The sequence below is a fragment of the Oncorhynchus gorbuscha genome, linkage group LG15 (genome assembly GCF_021184085.1).
Source record: "Oncorhynchus gorbuscha isolate QuinsamMale2020 ecotype Even-year linkage group LG15, OgorEven_v1.0, whole genome shotgun sequence".
NCBI classification, from domain to species: Eukaryota; Metazoa; Chordata; class Actinopteri; order Salmoniformes; family Salmonidae; genus Oncorhynchus; species Oncorhynchus gorbuscha.
Window position 1 is genome coordinate 21,715,618 of NC_060187.1, and position 25,290 is coordinate 21,740,907.

General features: G+C 41.3%; 1 pseudogene; it reads right to left on the minus strand.

The window, feature by feature from the left end:
* LOC123996744 overlaps positions 1-25,290 on the minus strand; it is an 82,649-nt pseudogene that overhangs the window by 49,373 nt on the left and 7,986 nt on the right.

A 25,290-nucleotide genomic window follows, 5' to 3' on the forward strand; every position in this document is an offset into this window, starting at 1 on the left:
CAGAGGCAGAGGGTATATCTCAATTTGTCTTTCCTTGATTCCTCATGTCCTGTCTCCTTGCCTCCTCAAAACACATTGGAAGAGAACATCCAAGGCCCCTCCCCTTCAGATCTTCTATAGAGAGGACACAAGTAATCAAGGAAAGATTGAGAAAGATCCAAAGAGGCAGAAGTCACAGGAAGGTCAACATCTTCACTGATGGTTCCCTGACCCTTGACCCCTAAACTGTCAAATGGGAGGACCATCTGAGTCATTCTAACCAATCGTCTGGGGTCAGGTCACCTATGACTCTCCATGGCTGTCTCTCTCTAGTCGGGGCGAGCCGGACAATGGGCCAGTGGTCTGCCAGCAGACAAAGCAGCAGTTCTATGCTTCCTGTGTTTTTTTCTGGACCGAGGAAGCGACTCATGCTCACAATGTGAGAGGGGCTTTCTGTTGGATCTGAGATGGAGCCGAAGATAATCTGTGGGTTTATTGTGAAGATGTCGAGACTCAATGAAGTTGCATATACAATACAGTAGGGCACTGAGGATTAGAAAGTACAACTGAATGGAGTCATGAGAGCGAAAGCTGTGGTCAGAGAGTGAAAGAAAACTGTGAATGAGGCCGTTGTCAAAGTAGCGCCATCATCATCTCAACTAAGCTTGAAGTAACACACTTTACTAAAATAGGGAGAGAAAATGATCATGGTGTTCTGAATTATAACGATGTCTCATAAACCAAATGATATAATATCATAAATGTATCATAAACCAAATTACACTATATAATATCTTAAATGTATCATAAACCAAATTATATAATATCATACATGTATCATAAACCAAATGATATAATATCATAAATGTATCATAACCCAAATAACACTATATACTATATAATAAATATAGTATAAATGTATCATAAACCAAATGATATAATATCATAAATGTATCATAACCCAAATAACACTATATACTATATAATAAATATAGTATAAATGTATCATAAACCAAATGATATAATATCATAAATGTATCATAAACCAAATTATATAATATCATACATGTATCATAAACCAAATGATATAATATCATAAATGTATCATAACCCAAATAACACTATATACTATATAATAAATATAGTATAAATGTATCATAAACCAAATGATATAATATCATAAATGTATCATAACCCAAATAACACTATATACTATATAATAAATATAGTATAAATGTATCATAAACCAAATGATATAATATCATAAATGTATCATAACCCAAATAACACTATATACTATATAATAAATATAGTATAAATGTATCATAAACCAAATGATATAATATCATAAATGTATCATAACCCAAATAACACTATATACTATATAATAAATATAGTATAAATGTATCATAAACCAAATGATATAATATCATAAATGTATCATAACCCAAATAACACTATATACTATATAATAAATATAGTATAAATGTATCATAAACCAAATGATATAATATCATAAATGTATCATAACCCAAATAACACTATATACTATATAATAAATATAGTATAAATGTATCATAAACCAAATTATAGAATATCATAAATGTATCATAACCCAAATAACACTATATACTATATAATAAATATAGTATAAATGTATCATAAACCAAATTATAGAATATCATAAATGTATCATAAACCAAATTATAGAATATCATAAATGTATCATAAACCAAATTATAAAATATCATAAATGTTTCATAACCCAAATTACACTATATAATATCTTAAATGTATCATAAACCAAATTATATAATATCATACATGTATCATAACCCAAATAACACTATATACTATATAATAAATATAGTATAAATGTATCATAAACCAAATTATATAATATCATAAATGTTTCATAACCCAAATAACACTATATAATATCATAAATGTATCAAAAACCAAATGATATAATTGTCACACCCTGACCATAGTTTGCTTTGTATGTTTCTATGTTTTGTTTGGTCAGGGTGTGATCTGAGTGGGCATTCTATGATTGTTCCTGTCTCAGTGTTTGTTCCACACGGGACTGTTGTTGTTTTTGTAGTTTATTATATGTATAGTTTTCTTGTTAAAAACAAACATGAATTTCAACCACGCTATGACGGAAGAATCCCGTTACAGAATCACCCACCACAACAGGACCAAGCGGCGTGGTGACAGGCAGCAGGAGCAGCGCACGGAGGGCTGGACATGGGAAGATGAGTTGGACGGTAAAGGACCCTGGGCACAGCCAGGAGATTATCGCCGCCCCAAAGAAGAGCTGGAGGCAGCACGGCGGCGTGGATGGAGGCCGAGAGTCAGCCCCAAAAATTGGCGAAGCCAGGTAGGAGACCTGCGCCAACTTCCTGTGCTTACCGGGGGCTAGAGAGACAAAGCAGGCACCATGTTATACTGTGAAGCGCACGGTGTCCCCAGTGCGGATGCATAGCGCGGTGCGGTACATACCAGCTCCGCGTATCATCCGGGCTAGAGTGGGCATCGAGCCAAGTGCCATGAAGCCGGCTCTACGCATCTGGTCTCCAGTGCGTCTCCTTGGGCCGGCTTACATTGCACCAGCCTTGCGCACGGTGTCCCCGGTTCGCCTGCATAGCCCAGTGCGGGCTATTCCACCTCGCCACACTGGCAGGGCGACCGGGAGCATTCAACCAGGTAAGGTTGGGCAGGCTCGGTGCTCAAGAGCTCCAGTGCGCCTGCACGGTCCGGTCTATCCGGTACCACCTCCACGCACCAGCCCTCTGGTGGCAGCCCCCCGCATCAGGCTGTCTCTCCATCTCATCCCTACAGGTACTCCCGCCTGTCCGGCGCTGCCGAAATCTCCCGCCAGTCCGCCGCTGCCGGAGCCCCCCAGCCCAGAGGTGCCGGAGCTCCCCAGCCCAGAGGCGCCGGAGCCCCCCAGCCCAGAGGCGCCGAGCCCCCCAGCCCAGAGGCGCCGAGCCCCTCAACCCAGAGGCGCCGGAGCCCCTCAGCCCAGAGGCGCCAGAGCCCCTCAGCCCAGAGGCGCCAGAGCTTCCGCCCCTCTGTCCCGAGCTGCCCCCCTGTCCAGTGGGGTCATTTAGAAGGGTCGCCGTGGTTAGGAGGCCACGGAAGCGGACAATAAGTCGGACTAAGACTATGGTGAAGTGGGGGCCACGTCCAGCACCAGAGCCGCCACCGCGGACAGATGCCCACCCAGACCCTCCCCAATAGGTTCAGGTTTTGCGGCCGGAGTCCGCACCTTGGGGGGGTTCTGTCACACCCTGACCATAGTTTGCTTTGTATGTTTCTATGTTTTGTTTGTTCAGGTTGTGATCTGAGTGGGCATTCTATGTTGTGTGTCTAGTTTGTCTGTTTCTGTGTTTTGCCTGATATGGTTCTCAATCAGAGGCAGGGGTTAGTCATTGTCTCTGATTGGGAACCATATTTAGGTAGCCTGTTTGGTGTTGGGTGTTGTGGGTGATTGTTCCTGTCTCAGCGTTTGTTCCACATGGGACTGTTCTTGTTTTTGTAGTTTATTCATGTATAGTATTCTTATTAAAAACAAACATGAATTTCAACCACGCTGCTTTTTGGTCCTCCTCTCCTTCGCCGGAAGAATCCCGTTACAATAATATCATAAATGTATCATAAACCAAATTATATAATATCATAAATGTATCATAAACCAAATTATATAATATCATAAATGTATCATAAACAAAATTATAAACTGGGTGGTTCGAGCCCTGAATGCTGATTGGCTGAAAGCCGTGGCATATCAGGGCATGACAAAACACATTTTTACTGCTCTAATTATATAATTAAGCAATAAAACCCCGTGGGGTTTGTGGTATATGGCGTTGCGTTGTGTATAAGAACAGCCCTTATCCATTTTATATTGCCCATATACCACTCCCCCTCGGGTCTTATTGCTTAATTATATCACATCATATCAGAAATGTAAAAAGCTTTGGCTCACATTGGATAGATGGTGGTCATCTTGGCAGCTGCGTAGCCAGGCTTACAGACTCCCTCGCTGAGATTACCATACTTGTACATCAGCTCCAAAGGTCTGTGGTACAAAGAGGAGAGGTCAGAGACAGAGAAGAGGTCACGGCAAGGAGGAGAGGTCAGAGACAGAGAAGAGGTTGCGCAAAGAGGAGAGGTCAGAGACAGAGAAGAGGTCACACAAGGAGGAGAGGTCAGAGACAAAGAAAAGGTCACACGAGGAGGAGAAGAGATGGTGTGTGAGCATGAATAGAAGCTTTCTAAAAGCCTAAAAAGCTACACAAGCCTAAGAAAATAACCAGGAACATTCTGCATAACTGGAACTGTTAACAACAAACAACTAGATCATTGAACCTTTGAATATTTGATGGCTCTGTACTGTAAACAAATATCTTAACATGTCTTTAATCTGTCTTTAATCTGTCATTGCTGTGTACAACTAACTGTCTAATGCTCTATCATAATACATCATACTCTATATCATAATATATGATACTCTATCATTATATATGATACTCTATCATAATATATTATACTATATCATAATATATCATACTCTATCATAATATCTCATACTCTATCATAATGTACAATACATTATCATACTCTATCATAATATATCATACTCTGAAAGAAAACAGTACAAGATACTGTATCTACTGTGGAGGTTGGGTTAACAAGATCAGAACTCCTATACATTTCATTTCATTTAATAAAAGCCAACGAATAAAAGGATAACATAAAAAGGTTAGGACATGCACAGATAGCCTCCCTACTTAGCTTAGGGCTCAAGCATAAGAGCATGATACCCCCACCCTAAAAAAGTTGAGCCAGTTACAACTTCATCTTGATTATTGTCCCATCATATGGTCAAGTGCAGCAAAGAAGGACCTAGTTAATTAAGCTGCAGCTAGCCCAAAACAGAGAGGCACATATTGCTCTTCATTGCAATCAGAGGGCTAATATAAATACTATGCATGCCAGGCTCTCTAGGCTAAGAGTTGAGGAAAGACTGACTGCATCACTTCTTGTTTTTATAAGAAACATTAATGTGTTGGAAATTATAAAATTGTTTGTATAGTCAACTTACACACAGCACTGACACACACACTTACTCCACCAGACATGCCACCAGGGGTCTTTTCACATGAAACGTACAGTATTATACAGAGCCATGATTGGATGGAACTCACTTCCATCTCATATAGATCAAGTAAACAGCAAACCTGGTTTCAAAAAACAAACAAAGCAACACCTCTCCACCATGTGACCTACTTGTTGTGTGTATGTACTGACATGTATGTGGAACTGATAGATGCACACACACATACTACATGTTAAGTTGTTAAATGGAAAGTATTTTGTCTGTAATGTCTTTCCTGTTATGTTTCAGACCCCAGTAAAACTAGCTGTTGCCATTGGTGTCAATCCTAATAAAATCAACAAGAAAAAAATCTAAAATCTAAACTCTAAAACAGTTTTGACTGAAACAGCTGCAGTGAATTAATGTACAAATATAAGAAACTAATTGGTGAAAACTCAGAAGTAACAAGTCTTTCACCAAAAAGGGAGGGAAGCTTTGTTTATTTTACGTAGGCTCTCACCTCTCTCCGTTGAGTGAGTGAAACACAAATAAAACCTTTCAACAGACTACGTATCTACGTATCTATCCATGGGCCAGTGTGTGTGGGGGAGAGACAACCTGTTGATTGTGGAATGTATACTGGTGGAATGAATCCCTCACATTTCACCATAGCTGCATCCAAAATGGCACCCTATTCCCTATTTATACCACTAGTGTTGACTAGGGCTCATACGGCTTCGGTCAAAAGTAGTGCACTATGAAGGGAATAGGCTGCCATTTGGAATGTAACCTCTCTCTGTGAGGTGAAATGTTTTCCGTTTTCTTAACGAACGATCTGTCAATAACTGGTGCCCTCACCAACGACCAGCCCCACCTCGACTAGAAACCATTTTATTGTCAAGCCGAGTCATCTCTAAGTCTGAATAATTTTAGGGGCCTCTAGGGGTTATCTTTAGCTTGCTGGAAATGGAGGGATACTGTAACTCCTGGGATACGTCCCAAATGGCACGCTATGTGGTGCACAACTGTTGACCAAGGCTTGTAGGGCTCTGTTCAAAAGTAGTGCACTATATAGGGAATAGGGTGCCATTTGGGAAGCCGCCAGAAGGCCTGGTTCACATTTTTAGTACCACACACATTGGTATTAATTACTGCTCTGAACAGCCGCTTTTAACCTCATTAATAACCTGATGAGCCTATGGCTTAGTCAAATAAACAGAGAGGCTATTGGACGAGCAGCCAGAGGAACTAGATCAGGAAAGGTAGGGCCCAGCACCATAGCATTGTAATACTGTATAATAATAAGCTATTCCACTTACAGTAGCAGACACTTTTGAGTGCAAACACTTTTAGTAGTCAAGGGTTTTTCTTTATTTTACTATTTATTACATTGCAGAATAATAGTGAAGACATCAAAACTATGAAATAACACATATGGAATCATGTAGTAACCAAAAAAGCTCTAAACAAATCCAAATATATTTTATATTTGAGATTCTTCAAAGTAGCCACCATTTGCCTTGATGACAGCTTTGCACACTCTTGGCATTCTCTCAACCAGCTCCATGAGGTAGTAATCTGGAATGCATTTCAATTAACAGGTGTGCCTTGTTAAAAGTTCATTTGTGGAATTTATTTCCTTCTTAATGTGTTTGAGCCAATCAGTTGTGTTGTGAAAAGGTAGGGGTGGTACACAGAAGATATTTGGTAAAAGACCAAGTCCATATAATATCATGAACAGCTCAAATAAGCAAAGAGAATCAACAGTCCATCATTACTTTAAGACATGAAGGTCAGTCAATCCTGAACATTTCAAGAACTGAAAATTTCTTCAAGTGCAGTCACAAAAACCATCAAGCGCTATGATGAAACTGGCACTCATGAGGACCACCACAGGAAAGAAAGACCCAGAGTTTCATCTACTGCAAAGGATAAGTTCATTAGTTACCAGCCTCAGAAATTGCAGCCCAAATAAATGCTTCACAGAGTTCAAGTAACAGACACATCTCAACATCAACTGTTCAGAGGAGACTGTGTGAATCAGGTCTTCATGGTTGAATTGCTGCAAAGAAACCACTACTAAATGACACCAATAAGAAGAAGAGAGTTGCTTGGACCAAGAAACACGAGTAATGGACATTAGACCGGTGGAAATCTGTCCTTTGGTCTGATGAGTCCAAATTTGAGATTTTTTGTTCCAACAGCTGTGACTTTGTGAGACGCAGAGTAGGTGAACTGATGATCTCCGTTCATCTACTCTGTGTGGTTCCCACCGTGAAGCATGGAGAAGGAGGTGTGATGGTGCTTTGCTGGTGACACTGTCGGTAATTTATTTAGAATTCAAGGCACACTTAACCAGCATGGCTACCACAGCATTCTGCAGCGATACGCCATCCCATCTGGGTAGATCTTAGTGGTACTATTATTTGTTTTTCAACAGGACAATGACCCAACACATCTCCAGGCTGTGTGAGGGCTATTTGACCAAGAAGGAAAGTGATGGAGCGCCGCATCAGATGACCTGGCATCCACAATCACCCAACCTCAACCCAATTGAGATGGTTCAGGATGAGTTGGACCGCAGAGTGAAGGAAAAGCAGCCAACAAGTGCTCAGAATATGTGGGAACTCCTTCAAGACTGTTGGAAAAGCATTCCGGGTGAAGCTGGTTGAGAGAATAGAATGCCAAGAGTGTGCAAAGCTGTCATCAAGGCAAAGGGTGGCCACTTTGAAGAATTTAACGTCTAAAATATATTTTGATTTGTTTAACACCTTTTTGGTTACTACATGAATCAATATGTGTTATTTCATAGTTTTGATGCCTTAACTATTATTCTACAATGTAGAAAATAGTAAAAATAAAGAAAAACCCTTGAATGATTAAGTGTGTGCAAACTTTTGACGGGTACTGAATAACTAATTTAATCATGAACAAACACACACTGTAACACACAAAAATAAGTATTCTGCGAAATGACTCAAAGCAGTAACATGGTCTTTGCAGCAGTGGTGTAAAGTACTGAAGTAAAAATGCTTTAAAGTACTACTTAAGTAATTGTTTTAGGCATCTGTACTTTACTATTTATGTATTTGGCAACCTTTATGCCACTACATTCCTACAGAAAATATGTACTTTTCTAATCCATACATTTTCCCTGACACCCAAAAGTACTAGTTACATTTTGAATTTTCAGGTAGGACAATAATATGGTCTAATTCACACTCCCTACTGCCTCTGATCTAGCAGACTCATTAAACACAAATACTGCATTTGTACATGATGTCTGAGTGTTCGTAAAAATACATTTAAAAAATAACATTGCGCTATTTGGTTTGCCTAATATAAGACATTTTATGTATAGCATTTACTTTTAGTTTGTACTTTTATTCGAGTATGACAATTGAGTACTTTTTCCACCACTGTACTTAAGTACATTTAAAACCAGTTACTTTTAGATTTTTACTCAAGTAGTTAATTGAAAAAAATACAAAATATCTTTACATTGAAGACTTTTTGCAAATCCAATCAGTTGTGCCCAGTGAGATGGTCTTAAGAGTTTGACGACTGTTGAGGTTACCCAAAACATACATGAAGATCATGTAGCCAAAACACAAAGCAATGTGAAGGGGTAAAGCACAATACTGGATAAGATAATGTATTAAGGGACTACTTACAGATTACCACCCAGCTTCAGCAAGAATCCCTGTTTGTCATACACTAGATTGGCAGAGAGAAAGAGAGATTAAGTATGTCGTTGATAATGAAAGAACAAGGAACAAAATTAAACATCGCAAAACAATTGAATACAAACTAAAACAAAATTAGTTTAGTAATCAATGGTTACTTTGATATTCATCTGTGGAGAAATGATGGATCATCTATAGACGAGGACCAAGATTTGTAGGTACCATAAAGCTTAAAATAACAACTACAATCTGTAAAGTGGAAGTCAATAAGAAACATTTCATTTTGTGGAACTTTCTGTTGCAGCCTGGGTCATAGGACACGCCATAGACCATGAGGCAGTAGTTATTCCTACTTACGCCGTGGACACATCGTCATCTTCATGAAAACATGTCTGTCTGTCTGCAATCATTATATCATCAGAGGTCACAGTAGCCGTCCTTTAATCTGTCAATGACTGTTTCCTATTTGCCCTTTAGATACAGGCCTGCTACATTACTTCATGTGAGTGGAATAGGAAAACAATGGTGGATGGAAAAGGACAGCACGCAGGGCATCATACTTGCTCTTCTCAATGGTCTGGCTGGCAGAAGAACCAGGGCTAGCAAAAATGTGTCTCGATAAATTACTTTATGCCATTTAGTTTAACCGATTTACTGATGTCAGGATAACCTAACCTCAAACAAAGCTTCCTCCATTCACAATAGCAGGTTAAAAAACAATTATTGTTTCGCCCCCACACATTTCCTGTAAAACAGAAGTAAACAGAGGGATTGTTCAAGCTTGTATTTGAAAAACAGCAGAGCACAAAAAAACACAAAGGGGGACAGATTTTTAACATTTGCCGGTCAGAAATGAAATTGACCCAGAAGAGACCAGATCTATGGCCTCTCATTAATACTCTAGTTACTCTAGTTATCCAGCTCTTTCATGGTGCTGGTATCTGCCTGCTGAAGCAGAGAACTCAGTAGGCACCGCTGCTTAAATGTAAATTAAGCATAAAGAAAAAGAGAAGACAACCAGTCGGCGCACTTCAAGAACATGGAAGATAAAGCTGTATGTTGATCTCTGGCTGTGTGACAAGACCACAGTGTTTGTGTGTGGGGGGGAAGGGGGTGTCCTCTGGTGAGGTCCATGGAAGGCTGATGGGATTGGGAAGTTTCTGTGAAGTGTGGTGGGTTGGTTAGGGAGCAAATGAGGAGGTTCTTGATATTATTGCTGGGCTGAGAGAGGTTTGTTCTAGCAGTCGTTCCCTGACGGGAAAGCAGCAGGCCTCATCAAGTCAGCTCTAGATTCTGGGTTCTCGATTCTGGAAGCCAGAAGAGCCCATGGGTCCTGCTCTTACAAAGACATCATATCTCCTCACTGCAAGGTAGATTTTTGTCAACTATAGGGGTTTTGTATGTCACATTTTTATTTCCTCTGGCAAGGTCATTTATAGGTTTGAATGATCCACATTGTCACTTTTCATTATGAAATTAAAAAGAAGAAGAATTCTCAAAGGACAGTGAATAATTCACAGATTAAAAGTAAAGTTTTACAGACAAGAGAAACACTGAATGACATTGTACTTTTCCAGCCATTATTTTCCTATAACAATAAAACAAGTAAATATAAGATAATTGTCTTTGTAAGATATGCTGTATTTCCGTAGGTGGACATTCTGTAGAAGCTTGAATGATAGTTCAGTGTTGAGAGGTGATGTATTTCAATAAATTAAACACATACTGTAGATTGAATAGTACAGTGACCACTAATATCATCTGATAAGACAGGTATACTATTTACAGCAGTTGTCATCAATTCTAGATGAAGTTGAACACCTGAAAGTGAGTCCTATGAAAAAGCCAGGCTGGTTTAAAATGCAGATGAGTTCCTAAGACCTACCAAACCTCCCAACATGGATTCCTGCTTTATTAACCTGAATCTATACTACCTGAGTGGAATAATCGTCCCAAGGAGAAAAAACTATCCAGGTCTGTCTATGAAACACAAGAGTTAAGTTATGCCTTAATGTTGTAAGTATTCAGTTAGATCACGCTGGACAATCGTCTATCCAAGGGAATACCAAATCAAATCCATATTTATTCATCACACACACAGTTTACAGCAGGTACAAAAAGGTGCAGCAGAACACTTGTGTGCTAGGTCCCTCAACATTACAGTACCATAGAATTGGTCCGCCCATCACAGAACATTCACTTGAATGGGAAAGTCTGTTCCAGTAATTCTATGGGGAATACAGTGCGAAAACAGGTGGTTGATTGAGTAGTGTTCGTCATAGGGTTTGATATAAACAACAAGCCATATTAACCGCTGCCCTCATTATTTCCACTTACACTACCAACACCCTCTCTCACAAGACCACATCCATCTCCTGTTCTGTTGCTACTTGGCAGCTAGGCTAGGCAGCTAGGCTAGGCAGCTAGGCTAGGCAGCTAGGCTCTACCACCACCAACATCATTATTCACTGTTTGGCCTAACTGGGTTAAAACTCCAACTGGGTAAAGTGTTTCTAGTAAGTAGGACCACAGTGCAAATCATGAGATAAGGCAACAACCCTGAATAAAAATAAACTTGTTACAGCTGTGAAAGGGCTTAGATCAACACGACACTGTGAGTGTTTGTTGTTCAGACTAGGAGAAACAGATGAAACAATGATTCAAAGGAGAAGTAATTCTATCAAGTTTACACAGTTGAAAGGCTTGGTTTGAGGGTTTGGTTTGCACATCATTGGACATTTAGGAGTCCAAACAGGTGAATAATACACATTCAGCCTAGTCCAAACAACTTTTCTTACTATGGCAACTACCTAGTTAACAAAAAACATACCACAGTAGATCATAGTTTTCATAACAAAAGAACCATACCATAGTTAGACTACAGTTTCCGTAACAAATGTCAAATCTCCCTGTTTTAAAGATGTTGGTTCTGGCTACATAGCCGTATGTACGGGTAAACAACAAATCTCCCTGTTTTAAAGATGTTGGTTCTGGCTACATAGCCGTATGTACGGGTAAACAACAAATCTCCCTGTTTTAAAGATGTTGGTTCTGGCTACATAGCCGTATGTACGGGTAAACAACAAATCTCCCTGTTTTAAAGATGTTGGTTCTGGCTACATAGCCGTATGTACGGGTAAACAACAAATCTCCCTGTTTTAAAGATGTTGGTTCTGGCTACATAGCCGTATGTACGGGTAACCAACAAATCTCCCTGTTTTAAAGATGTTGGTTCTGGCTACATAGCCGTATGTACGGGTAAACAACAAATCTCCCTGTTTTAAAGATGTTGGTTCTGGCTACATAGCCGTATGTACGGGTAAACAACAAATCTCCCTGTTTTAAAGATGTTGGTTCTGGCTACATAGCCGTATGTACGGGTAAACAACAAATCTCCCTGTTTTAAAGATGTTGGTTCTGGCTACATAGCCGTATGTACGGGTAAACAACAAATCTCCCTGTTTTAAAGATGTTGGTTCTGGCTACATAGCCGTATGTACGGGTAAACAACAAATCTCCCTGTTTTAAAGATGTTGGTTCTGGCTACATAGCCGTATGTACGGGTAAACAACAAATCTCCCTGTTTTAAAGATGTTGGTTCTGGCTACATAGCCGTATGTACGGGTAAACAACAAATCTCCCTGTTTTAAAGATGTTGGTTCTGGCTACATAGCCGTATGTACGGGTAAACAACAAATCTCCCTGTTTTAAAGATGTTGGTTCTGGCTACATAGCCGTATGTACGGGTAAACAACAAATCTCCCTGTTTTAAAGATGTTGGTTCTGGCTACATAGCCGTATGTACGGGTAAACAACAAATCTCCCTGTTTTAAAGATGTTGGTTCTGGCTACATAGCCGTATGTACGGGTAAACAACAAATCTCCCTGTTTTAAAGATGTTGGTTCTGGCTACATAGCCGTATGTACGGGTAACCAACAAATCTCCCTGTTTTAAAGATGTTGGTTCTGGCTACATAGCCGTATGTACGGGTAAACAACAAATCTCCCTGTTTTAAAGATGTTGGTTCTGGCTACATAGCCGTATGTACGGGTAAACAACAAATCTCCCTGTTTTAAAGATGTTGGTTCTGGCTACATAGCCGTATGTACGGGTAAACAACAAATCTCCCTGTTTTAAAGATGTTGGTTCTGGCTACATAGCCGTATGTACGGGTAAACAACAAATCTCCCTGTTTTAAAGATGTTGGTTCTGGCTACATAGCCGTATGTACGGGTAAACAACAAATCTCCCTGTTTTAAAGATGTTGGTTCTGGCTACTAGCCGTATGTACGGGTAAACAACAAATCTCCCTGTTTTAAAGATGTTGGTTCTGGCTACATAGCCGTATGTACGGGTAAACAACAAATCTCCCTGTTTTAAAGATGTTGGTTCTGGCTACATAGCCGTATGTACGGGTAAACAACAAATCTCCCTGTTTTAAAGATGTTGGTTCTGGCTACATAGCCGTATGTACGGGTAAACAACAAATCTCCCTGTTTTAAAGATGTTGGTTCTGGCTACATAGCCGTATGTACGGGTAAACAACAAATCTCCCAAGATAGGCTAGAACAGAGACCTAGCCGTCTAACTTTCTGAGTCACAATCAATATCATTCTAATCAATTCAACCTCATTTCAATTTAAGAGAATTATTGGCATGGGAAACATGTTTACATTGCGTGAAATAGATAATAAACAAAAGTGAAATAAACAATAAAAAATGTACAGTAAACATTACACTCACAAAAGTTCAAAAAAAATAAAGACATTTCAAATGTCATGTTATGTCTATATACAGTGCTGTAATGAGGTGCAAATAGTACAAAAAGGAAAATACATATAGGTTGTATTTACAATAGTGTTTGTTCTTCACTGGTTGTCCGTTTGTTGTGACATGTCACATCTTGCTGCTGTGATTGCACACTGTGGTATTTCACCCAACATATATGGGAGTTGATGAAATTGGGATTTGTTTTCAAATTCTTTGTAATCTGAGGGGAATATGTGTCTCTAATATGGTCATACATTTGGCAGGTGATTAGGAAGTGCAGCTCAGATTCCACCTCATTTTGTGGGCAGTGTGCACAAAGCATGTCTTCTCTTGGGAGCCATGTCTGCCTTTGGCGGCCTTTCTCAATAGCAAGGCTATGCTCACTGAGTCTGTACATAGTCACAGCTTCCCTTAATTTTGGGTCAGTCAGTGGTCAGGTATTCTGCCACTGTGTACTCTCGGTTTAGTCCCAAATAGCATTCCAGTTTGCTCAGTTTTTTGGTAAATTATTTCCAATGTGTCAAGTTATTCTATTTTTGTTTTCTCATAATTTGTTTGGGTGTAATTGTGTTGCTGTCCTGGGGCTCTGTGGGGTCTGTTTGTGAACAGAGCCCCAGGACCAGCTTGCTTAGAGGGCTCTTCTCCAGGTTCATTTCTCTGTAGGTGATGACTTTGTTATGGAAGGTTTTGGAATCGTTTTTCCTAATTCCAAACCTAATGCCTATTCCCTGCCTGTACTGTTGCCATTTGTGGACCTACCGTGTATGACCTTCTGCCTGGACCCAGCTATCTGCCTACTCCTAAGGTTCCTTTCATTAAAAACCTGCTGCGCTCTGTGCTTGAAACCAGCTCTCTGTCTCCCTCGTGTTCATTACACATGCCGAGTCTCAATTTGGTTGTCACATTTTGTGAATTCTTGGTTGGTGAGCGGACCCCAGACCTCACAACCATAAAGGGTAATGGGTTCTATAACTGATTCAAGTATTTTTAGCCAGATTCTAATTGGTATGTTTTATGTTCCTTTCAATGGCATAGAGGCCCTTCTTGCCTTGTCTTTCAGATTGTTCACAGCTTTGTGGAAGTTACCTGTGGCGCTGATGTTTAGGCCAAGGTATGTTTAGTGTTTAGTTTTTTGTGTGCTCTAGGGCAACTGTGTCTAGATGGAATTTTGATTTGTGGTCCTGGCAACTGGACCTTTTTTGGAACACCATTATTTTTTTTCTTACTGAGAGTTCCTGTCAGGGCCCAGGTCTGACAATCTGTGCAGAATATCTATGTGCTGCTGTAGGCCCTCCTTGGTTGGGGACAGGAGCACCATATCAGCAAACAGTAGACATTTGACTTCAGATTCTAGTAGGGTGAGGCCAGGTGCTGCAGACTGTTCTAGAGCCCTTGCCAATTCATTGATATATATGTTTAAGAGAGTGGGGATTAAGCTGCATCCCTGTCTCACCCCCTGGCCCTGTGGAAAGGAATGCGTTTTTTGCCAGTTTTATGTTTTACCCCAACACCACTCCATCAATTTGTATAGCAGACCCACATGCCAAATTGAGTCTCAAGCTTTTTTGAAGTCAACAAAGCATGGGAAGACTTCATCTTTGTTTTGGCTTGTTTGTTTGCCAATTAGGGTGTGCAGGGTGAATATGTGGTCTGTTATATGGTAATTTGGTAAAAAGACAAATTTGGCATTTGCTTCTGTACATTGTTTTGGCTGAGGAATTGTATGGGTCCGCTGTTAACAATAATGCAGAGGATTTTTCCAAGGTTGCTGTTGACCCATATCCCCCGGTAGTTATTGGTGTCAAATTTATCTCCACTTTCATAGATTGGGGTGATGGTTCTAAATATCGGGGAAGAGCTGAGGATGATGTTAAATAGTTTAAATATAGCCAATTGGAATTTGTGGTCTGGATATTTAAAAATGTAATGTAGGATACCATCAACCCCACAGGTCTTTTTGGGTTGTTGTGTTTGTATTTTGTCCTGTAGTTCATGTAATGTAATTGGAGAATCCAGTGGGTTCTGGTAGTCTTTGGTTGATTCTAAGATTTGTATTTGATCATGTATATGTTTTTGCTTTTTGTTTCTTTTGTTATGGAGCCAAACAGATTGGAGAAGTGGTTTATCCATAAATCTCAATTTTGGATAGATAACTCTTCGTTTGTTGTTTAGAGTTTTCCAATTTTCACAGAAGTGTTTAGATTCTATTGATTTAAAAAACCTATTCCTCCTCAGGAGACTGAAGATTTGGCATGGGTCCTCAGATCCTCAAAAGGTTCTACAGCTGCACCATTGACAGCATCCTGGTTGCATTACTGCCTGGTATGGCAACTGCACAGCCTCCGACCGCAAAGCACTACAGAGGGTAGTGCGAACGGCCCAGTACACCACTGGGGCCAAGATCCCTGCCATCCAGGACCTCTATACCAGGTGGTATCAGAGGAACGCCCTAAAAACTGTCAAAGACTCCAGCCACCCACCCTAGTCATAGACTGTTCTCTCTGCTAACGCTCGGCAAGCGGTGCCGGAGCGCCAAGTCTAGGTCCAAGAGGCTTCTAAACAGCTTCTACCCCCAAGCCATAGGACTCCTGAACACCTAATCAAATGGCTACCCAGACTATTTGCATTGCCCCACCTTTTACACCACTTCTACTCTCTGTTGTTATCTCTGCATAGTCACTTTAAGACTACCCACATGTACACTACCGTTCAAAAGTTTGGGGTCACTTAGAAATGTCCTTGTTTTTGAAAGAAAAGCACATTTTTTTGTCCATTTAAATAACATCAAATTGATGAGAAATACAGTGTAGACATTGTTAATGTTGTAAATGTCTATTGTAGCTGGAAATGGCAGATTTTTTATGGAATATCCACATAGGTGTACAGAGGCCCATTATCAGCAAACATCACTCCTGTGTTCCAATAGCACGGTCTGTTAGCCAATCCAAGTTTATAATTTTAAAAGGCTAATTGATCATTAGAAAACCCTTTTGCAATTATGTTAGCACAGCTGAAAACTGTTGTGCTAATTAACGAAGCAATAAAACTGGCCTTCTTTAGACTAGTTGAGTATCTGAAGCATCAGCATTTGTGGGTTCGATTACAGGCTAAAAATGACCAGAACAAAAATATATTTATCTATTCTTGTTCTGAGAAATGAAAGCTATTCCATGTGAGAAATCTCGAACAACGCTGTGTACTGCTCCCTTCACAGAACAGCGCAAACTGGCCCTAACCAGAATATAAAGAGGAGTGGGAGGCCCGGTGCACAACTGAGCAAGAGGACAAGTACAATAGTATCTAGTTTGAGAAACGGACGCCTCACAAGTCCACAACTGGCAGCTTCATTAAATAGTACCCGCAAAACACCAGTCTCAACGTCAACAGTGAAGAGGCGACTCCAGAATGCTGGCAGGCTCAGGGTCAGGCAGGTGGGCTCGAAGTCAGGACAGGCAAGGGTCAAACCTCAGGAGGGCGAGAATAGAGAAACTGGAAAAAGCAGGAGCTGAGACACAAAACGCTGGTTGGCTTGAACAAACAAGACGAACTGGCATAGGCAGACAGAAAACACCGGTATAAATACCCACAAGTGAAACAGAAACTAGGGACGCCACCTGGCGTTCCACCTGGGCGGATACCTGGTTGACTGGGGTGCCGACGGTGAAAGTCGACGATGAGGGCCGGGTCCAAGATGTCTTTAGCTGGAACCCATCACCTCTCCTCAGTGCCATAACCCTCCCAGTCAACCAGGTACTGGAAACCCCTGCTCTGTGGTTGAACCCTCAGGAGGCGTCTCACCATATACGCTGGCAGGCCATCGATGACCATCGATGAGGGATGGGCCTAAAAACAAGACAAGGGGCAGTCAGACATGGTTTTGACTCTAGACACAGAAAAAGTAGGAAAAATACGGAGGGTACTGGGCAACAGAGGACAAACAGCAGAGGGGCTAATGATCTTGGAGCTGGGGGGAAAGGTCTCAGATTCCAGGGGTGTAGCCGCGGCACTATAGTGGCGTGCCAGCGCCTCAGGCTTGACCTCCTTGGATACCGGTCGGTGCTGTGGAAACGAAGTGGCCCGGGCCTTATTGAACCCCTCCCGGAGGTCCTGGTACTCCGCGAAGCTGGCGGAGAGGTCCGGGGCAATTTCCAAGCCCCCAGGAAGACATCCCGGGGCAGGTAGAGCTGACTTCAAGAAATGAGTGTGGCAGGATGGGCCCCAGCCCACGATGTCACCAGTAGCCCAGTCAATGGAGGGATTGTGTCGTTGGAGCCAAGAAAATCCAAATATCATGGGAATCTGTAGAGACTCAACCAGCAGGAATTGGATCATCTTGCTGTGGTTCCCCGACACTCGTAGGTTGACTGGGGTGGCCTGGTGTTTGACCCGGCCTACAGTGCCTTGCGAAAGTATTCGGCCCCCTTGAACTCTGCGACCTTTTGCCACATTTCAGGCTTCAAACATAAAGATATAAAACTGTATTTTTTTGTGAAAAATCAACAACAAGTGGGACACAATCATGAAGTGGAACGACATTTATTGGATATTTCAAACTTTTTTAACAAATCGAAAAGTGAAAAATTGGGCGTGCAAAATTATTCAGCCCCCTTAAGTTAATACTTTGTAGCGCGACCTTTTGCTGCGATTACAGCTGTAAGTCGCTTGGGGTATGTCTCTATCAGTTTTGCACTTCGAGAGACTGACATTTTTTCCCATTCCTCCTTGCAAAACAGCTCGAGCTCAGTGAGGTTGGATGGAGAGCATTTGTGAACAGCAGTTTTCAGTTCTTTCCACAGATTCTCGATTGGATTCAGGTCTGGACTTTGACTTGGCCATTCTAACACCTGGATATGTTTATTTTTGAACCATTCCATTGTAGATTTTGCTTTATGTTTTGGATCATTGTCTTGTTGGAAGACAAATCTCCGTCCCAGTCTCAGGTCTTTTGCAGACTCCATCAGGGTTACTTCCAGAATGGTCCTGTATTTGGCTCCATCCATCTTCCCATCAATTTTAACCATCTTCCCTGTCCCTGCTGAAGAAAAGCAGGCCCAAACCATGATGCTGCCACCACCATGTTTGACAGTGGGGATGGTGTGTTCAGGGTGATGAGCTGTGTTGCTTTTTTGCCAAACATAACGTTTTGCATTGTTGCCACACCACTGTGGCCTGGCTAGTGCCCTCTGAGTTGAGGTCAGTGATAAAGTAGTCTACAGTACTACTGCCAAGAGATGAGCTATAGGTGAACCTACCATAGGAGTCCCCTCAAAGCCTACCATTGACTATGTACATACCCAGCGTCCAACAGAGTTGCAGGAGTTGTGACCCGTTTTTGTTGGTTATGTTGTCATAGTTGTGTCTAGGGGGGCATATGGGGGAGGGAATGTTGTCACCTCCAGGTAGAAGTTTGTCCACCGGTGTGCTGAGGGTGTCAGTTTCTAGTACAGTTCTGGCATTTAGGTAGCCACAGACTAGTACATGTCCCTGGGCCTGAAATTGTTGATCTCCGCCTCTAGGATGGAGAAGCTGTCATCGTTAAAGTATGGGGATTCTATTGGGGGGATATAGGTAACACACAAGGACATTTAACATGAGGACATTTTTCTCTGTTGAGATAATTTCCTCATTAATTTCTAGCCAGATGTAAAATGTTCCTGTTTTTTTTAATAGAGCAGACCTAACCCACTCTATACCAAATTAGCATTTCTCCTGAGTCTCTTCTCTGTTTCACACCTGGTAGTTTGGTGGGTGGGACTACCAGCTTTCTGTAACCTAGAGGGGAACCAGCGGGTTCGTCTCCTTTATACCATGTTTCTTGTAGGATGACAATGTCTGTATTTCCAATTTCTTTGATGAAGTCTGGGTTTCTGCTCTTTAAGCCAAAGGCAGATGACCTCAGACCTTGTATATTCCAGGATGAGATAGTAAAATCTTTGTGTTCCATAGTGTCTAGTGTTGTTTTTGTGTGGTTTAGGCCTGGACCATCACAGTAGGTGTGAGCAGAGCGTGTTTAACATCTGATACATACCTCTTAGGTCTCAGGATGGGGCTTGAGCGGGTGTAATAGTGGGGGTTGGGCCTGTTGCTCTGCTCACGGCCTGGGCATATGTCCTGCTGTCATGTTCAGGTCCTTTCCGTAGGGGCGGGAGGCATGGGGTGGGATGAAGGGGCGTAGTTCTCATATGGGGGGCCTATAAAGGGTTTGGCCAGGGTTTGCTTGGGGTGGTCTTAGCAGGTAGGGGTGTGGCTGGTGAGGCTGTGGTCTGGGTGTAGGTCCTCTTGGCATGGGTTCTCTCGGTTCAGGTCCTTCAAGAGGGGATCTTGCTGGTCTGAGAGGGGGTCTCAGTGGTCTGGGCGGGGTGTCCATTGCTCTTTTGCTCCTGTGTGAGGTGCTTGGGCTACGGTTGAGGGTGACGTCCTTCGGGTCCTGACAAAAGTTGGGATTGCTGCCTTGTAGAGGTGGACCTGGTCGACAAGGCTTTTCCAAATCCAGGGTGGAGTGGTGGGCCAGGTAGACATTCAGTTTTGAGGCACAGTTTCGCGAAATGCTTGCATTCACCCGCTGTATGGCGGCAGAAAGAAAATCTGTTCGTGGTAGCAGGGTGGAGAAGAAGCTTTTTCAATCACTCCCTTGAGTGCTGTTGCCACCCTTTCCTGCTGGGCTCTCAGGTCATTTGTGCCCGTGTGAATTATGATGTTGCTGGGGGATCCTAGTCTGTCCTCTGACAACAGCTCCAGGGCTTGCCTAGTGTTTATCTCTGACACGCAACCATTACACGTTGGGGCCAAGAATCCACTCAAGACTTAGAAGCCTAAATTACGTTTAGTTGATTTAGAACCTCACATAACATGATGACCTGGCAGTGATCGTGGCCTGGCTTGGAATGTGACCTAGTAGTAGGTTGTAGAACAAGCTGCTAGAACAAAATAGGGGTTGGCGTACATGTACCGTAAAATCAGGAGAGTTGCTCTTACAAGATCTGTTGTTTGAGGATGTTAGGCCACAGCTGGGTTAGCCTGCTCAACTTTGTTTCTTTGGCTTGTCTGCCAAAAAGCTTAAAGACTCGGAGAAAGGTTAAATGCACTCATCTCTAAACGTTTACTTAGTTTTTACATAATGGTCTATTTTCAAATCAAGTCTGGACTCAGGTTGGCTAAGAACAGGCAGCTGTCCAGAATTACGCTTGGCCCCGCCATCCCTTTAGTGAAACACAATCTTCATCTGTGAAGATCGGTGAACAAACATCTCTCCCAAATTGCTAGCAAATGCTGATATGCCTGAGGTGCAAGAATCATTTTCTGCTTTGAAATGTGAGTGATAGTTGACAGACTGAGAGGAGAGGGAAAATAGAATGAAAGAGAAGAGTATTGTTGTTCTTGTTTCTCATGAGTAAGACATTTAGCCTAAACATGTAACTTTAAAAACAATCATGGAGGTATAGGGTGTCTTTAATAATTAAACTCAACAAAACAGTTCATGTTTTAATGCTCTATACCTGTGTAGTAACGCTGTACTGTATGTTAGCCTATTCCTGTAATTGCATAGGAATAAAGTTGAACCATTGTTTTATTACACAGAAAATCTCAGGCTGGAATAATATTATTTAACAGTATAATCATTATTTGAAAATGAGCCTTGCCAAAAAAGAACATTTAGGTTGAGGTAAAGACATGACCAGGGCCCTGGTCAAAAGTAGTGCAATATATAGAGGATAGGGTGCCATTTGGGATGCACTCACAGTCATTTTGTGTTTACTGAGCCAGGTGAAGCATTGACAGGTTTGTGTACAGTAACCCCCAGAATGTTTTCACTGGAGAATGTGACGGTACAAAGACAGCAAAGAGGAAACATTACCCTGTACCACCAACAGTACCAACTAGAAACGTTACAATAAAGACACCCAGGTTATGTTCAGTGGAGCACAACAGCTTTTTAACACTGGGACAAATGTCAGTGAATGCTTCAGTGAATCAAGTAGAATCTGTTTGAAGCTAGGTATAGTGTCTGCAGAAAGTATTCACGCCCCTTGACTTTTTCCAAATATTATTGTGTTACAGACTAAATTTAAAATGGATCAAATGTTATATTTTGTGTCACTGGCATACACATAATAACTCAATGTCAAAGTGAATTTATGATTTTAGACATTTTTACAAATGAATTAAAAATGAAAATCTGAAATGTCTTGAGTCAATAAAAGTATTCAACCCCTTTGTTATGGCAAGCCTAAATAAGTTTAGGAGTAAAAATGTGCTGAACAATAATAGTGCCTTTTTACATGATTTTTGAATGACTACCTATCTCTGTAGCCCCCATATACAAGTATCTGTTAGGTCCCTTAGTCGAGCAGTGAATTTCAAACACAGATTCAACCACAATGACCAGGAAGGCTTACCAATGCCTTGCAATGAAGGGCACCTATTGAAAAATAAAAATAAATAAAAAACAGACATTGAATATCCCTTTGACCTTGGTGAAGTTATTAATTACACTTTGGCTGATGTATCAATACACCCAGTCACTACAAAGATACAGGCATCCTTCTTAACTCAGTTGCCGGACAGGAAGAAAACCGCTCAGGGATTTCAGCATGAGGCCAATGGGGCATTTAAAACAGTTGCAAAGTTCAATGGCTGTTATGAGAAAAAACTGAGGACGGATCAACAATAATATATAATAATAATAATATATGCTATTTAGCAGACGCTTTTATCCAAAGCGACTTACAGTCATGTGCAACATTGTAGTTACTACACAATACTAACCTATGTGACAGAGTGAAAAGAAGGAAGCCTATACAGAATAAAAATATTCCAAAACATGCGCCCTATTTGCAATAAGGCACTAAAGTAAAACAAAAACAAAAATGTGGCAAATACATTTACTTTATGTCCTGAATACAAAGCATTATGTTTGGGGCAAATCCAACACAAGAGATCAGTGAGAACCACTTCATATTTTCAAGCATGGTGGTGGCTGCATCATGTTATGGGTATCCTTGTCAAAGGCTAGGACTAAGGAGTTTTCTTTAGGATAAAAATAAACAGAATAGAGCTAAGCACAGGCAAAATCCTTGAGGAAAACTTGGTTCAGTCTGCTTTCCAACCGACACTGGAAGACAAATTCACCTTTCAGCAGGACAATAACCTAAAACACAAGGCCAAATATATACTTATCAAGATGATCCTGAGTGGCCTAGTTACAGTTTTGATTTAAATCAGCTTGAAAATAAATTGCAAGACTTGAAAATGACTGTCTCGAAATGATCAACAACCAACATGACAGAGCTTGAATATTTTTTTAAAGAATATTGTGCAAATATTGTACAATCCTGGTTGTCACGCCTTGGTCATTGTATTTTGTGTTTTTGTTATATGTTTGGGTAGGCCAGGGTGTGACATGGGTTTATATGTTGTATTCGTATTGGGGTTTGTATTATTTGGGATTGCGGATGATTAGGGGTGTGTCTAGTTAGGCTTGGCTGCCTGAGGCGATTCTCAATCAGAGTCAGGTGCTTGTCGTTGTCTCTGATTGGGAACCGTATTTAGGTAGCCTGAGTTCGTGTTGTATTTTGTGGGTGTTTGTTCCTGTTTCTGTGTTGTAGTCACCAGATAGGCTGTAATTAGTTTCACGTTTCGTTTGTTGTTTTCTTATATCAGTTATTTCATGTACCGTTTTCATTCATTAAAGTCATGAGTAACCTACACGCTACATTTCGGTCTGACTCTCTTCATTTCGGTCTGACAACAGACAAACGTCGTTACACTGGTGTGCAAAGCATGTATTGACTCTGGGGGTGAATACTTCTGTAATCAAGATACTGTATATTACTGAAAGCGTGAACCACCACATTTAACCATGGCAAGGTGACTGGGAATATGGTTGAATACAAACAATGTAGTTATTCCCTCAGTAAGGTAATCAAACAGACAAAGTGTCAGTATAGAGATAAAGTGGAGTCACAATTCAACGGCTCAGACACGAGAAGTATGTGGCAGGGTCTACAGACAATCACGGATTACAAAAGGAATACCAGCCACGTCACAGACACCGACGTCTTGCTCCCAGACAAGCTAAATATCTTCTTCGCCCGCTTTGAAGTTAATACAGTGCCACCGACGCGGCCTGCTCCCAAGGTCTATGGGCTCTCGTTCTCCGTGGCCGAAGTTAGTAAGACATTTAAGCGCGTTAACCTTCCCAAGGCTGCCAGGCCAGACGACATCCCAAGCCGCGTCCTTAGAGCATGCGCAGACCAGCTGGCTGGAGTGTTTACGGACAATCTCTCCCTATCCCAGTCTGCTGTCCCAAGTTGCTTCAAGATGTCCACTATTGCTCCTGTACCCAAGAAAGCAAAGGTAACTGAACTGAATGACTATTGCCCCGTAGCACTGACTTATGTCATCATGAAGTGCTTTGAGAGGCTGGTTAAGGATCATGTCACCTCCACCTTACCTGACACCCTAGACCCACTTCAATTTGCTTACCACCCCAAAGCCCCAAGTTGGTGAAGGTAGGAAACAACAGCTCCGCTTTGCTGAATCTCAACACAGGGGCCCCACAAGGGTGTGTGCTCAGACCCCTCCTGTACTCCCTGTTCACCCATGACTGGGTGGCTACGCATGCCTACACCTCAGTGTAGTTTGCAGATGAAACAACAGTAGTAAGCCTGATTACCAACAATGACGAGACAGCCCACAGGGAGGAGGTGAGGGCTCTGGTGGAGTGGTGCCAGGAAAATAACCTCTCCCTCAACGTCAACAAAACAAAGGAGCTGATCGTGGACTTCAGTAAACAGTGGAGAGAAGCACGGCAAAGGTGGAAAGCTTCAAGTTCCTCGGCATACACATCACTGACAATCTGAAATGGTCCACCCACACAGACAGTGTGGTGACGAAGGCCATAAGACTGTTAAATAGCCATCACTAGGCAGCTTCCACCCAGTTATTCAGTCCTGCACCTTAGAGGCTGCTGCCCTATATACGTAGACATGGAATCACTGGCCACTTTAATAATGTTTACATACTGTATACTATTCTACTGTATTTTAGTCAATGCCACTCCGATATCGTTGGTTCTAATATTTATATATTTCTTAATTCCATTATTTTACTTTTAGATTTGTGTGTTGTTGTGAATTGTTAGATATTACTGCACTTTTGGAGATAGGAACACAAGAATATCGCTACACCCGCAATAACGTCTGCTAAATATGTGCATGTGACCAATACAATTTGATTTGAGTAGTGTTTTATTTTCCATATATTTCTTAAAAGTGTTAAACATTTTCTTCCACTTTCACATTATAGAGTATTTTGTGTAGATCGTTGACAAAAAATTACAATTAAATCCATTTTAATCCCACCTCGTAACACAACAAAATTTGAAAAAACTGTGTGAATACTTTCTGAAAGCACTGTAGCTAATGCTTGACTCCAACACCGCTTGTGTTTATGCTTTGAAAGAGTATGGCAGACACAATATTGCATGAAAAATCAAAATTATTCAAGCTTTCCATCACAAATAAAATACACAATATAATGTCTTCTGATAGACAGAAGGAGAGGCACCAGTTCTACTAGCTATGTTTCCATTACCTTGTCCAGGGATTTTTGGTCAAAATGTAGAAAGTTCACATAGAAGATAGATGTGACAGTTGCCTGCTGTGGTGCATTTCCATTCAACTGTCTTGTGTCGATAAAAACACCTGGACGTAATGACATCACACCTAAAAAAGAACTAGTGCTAA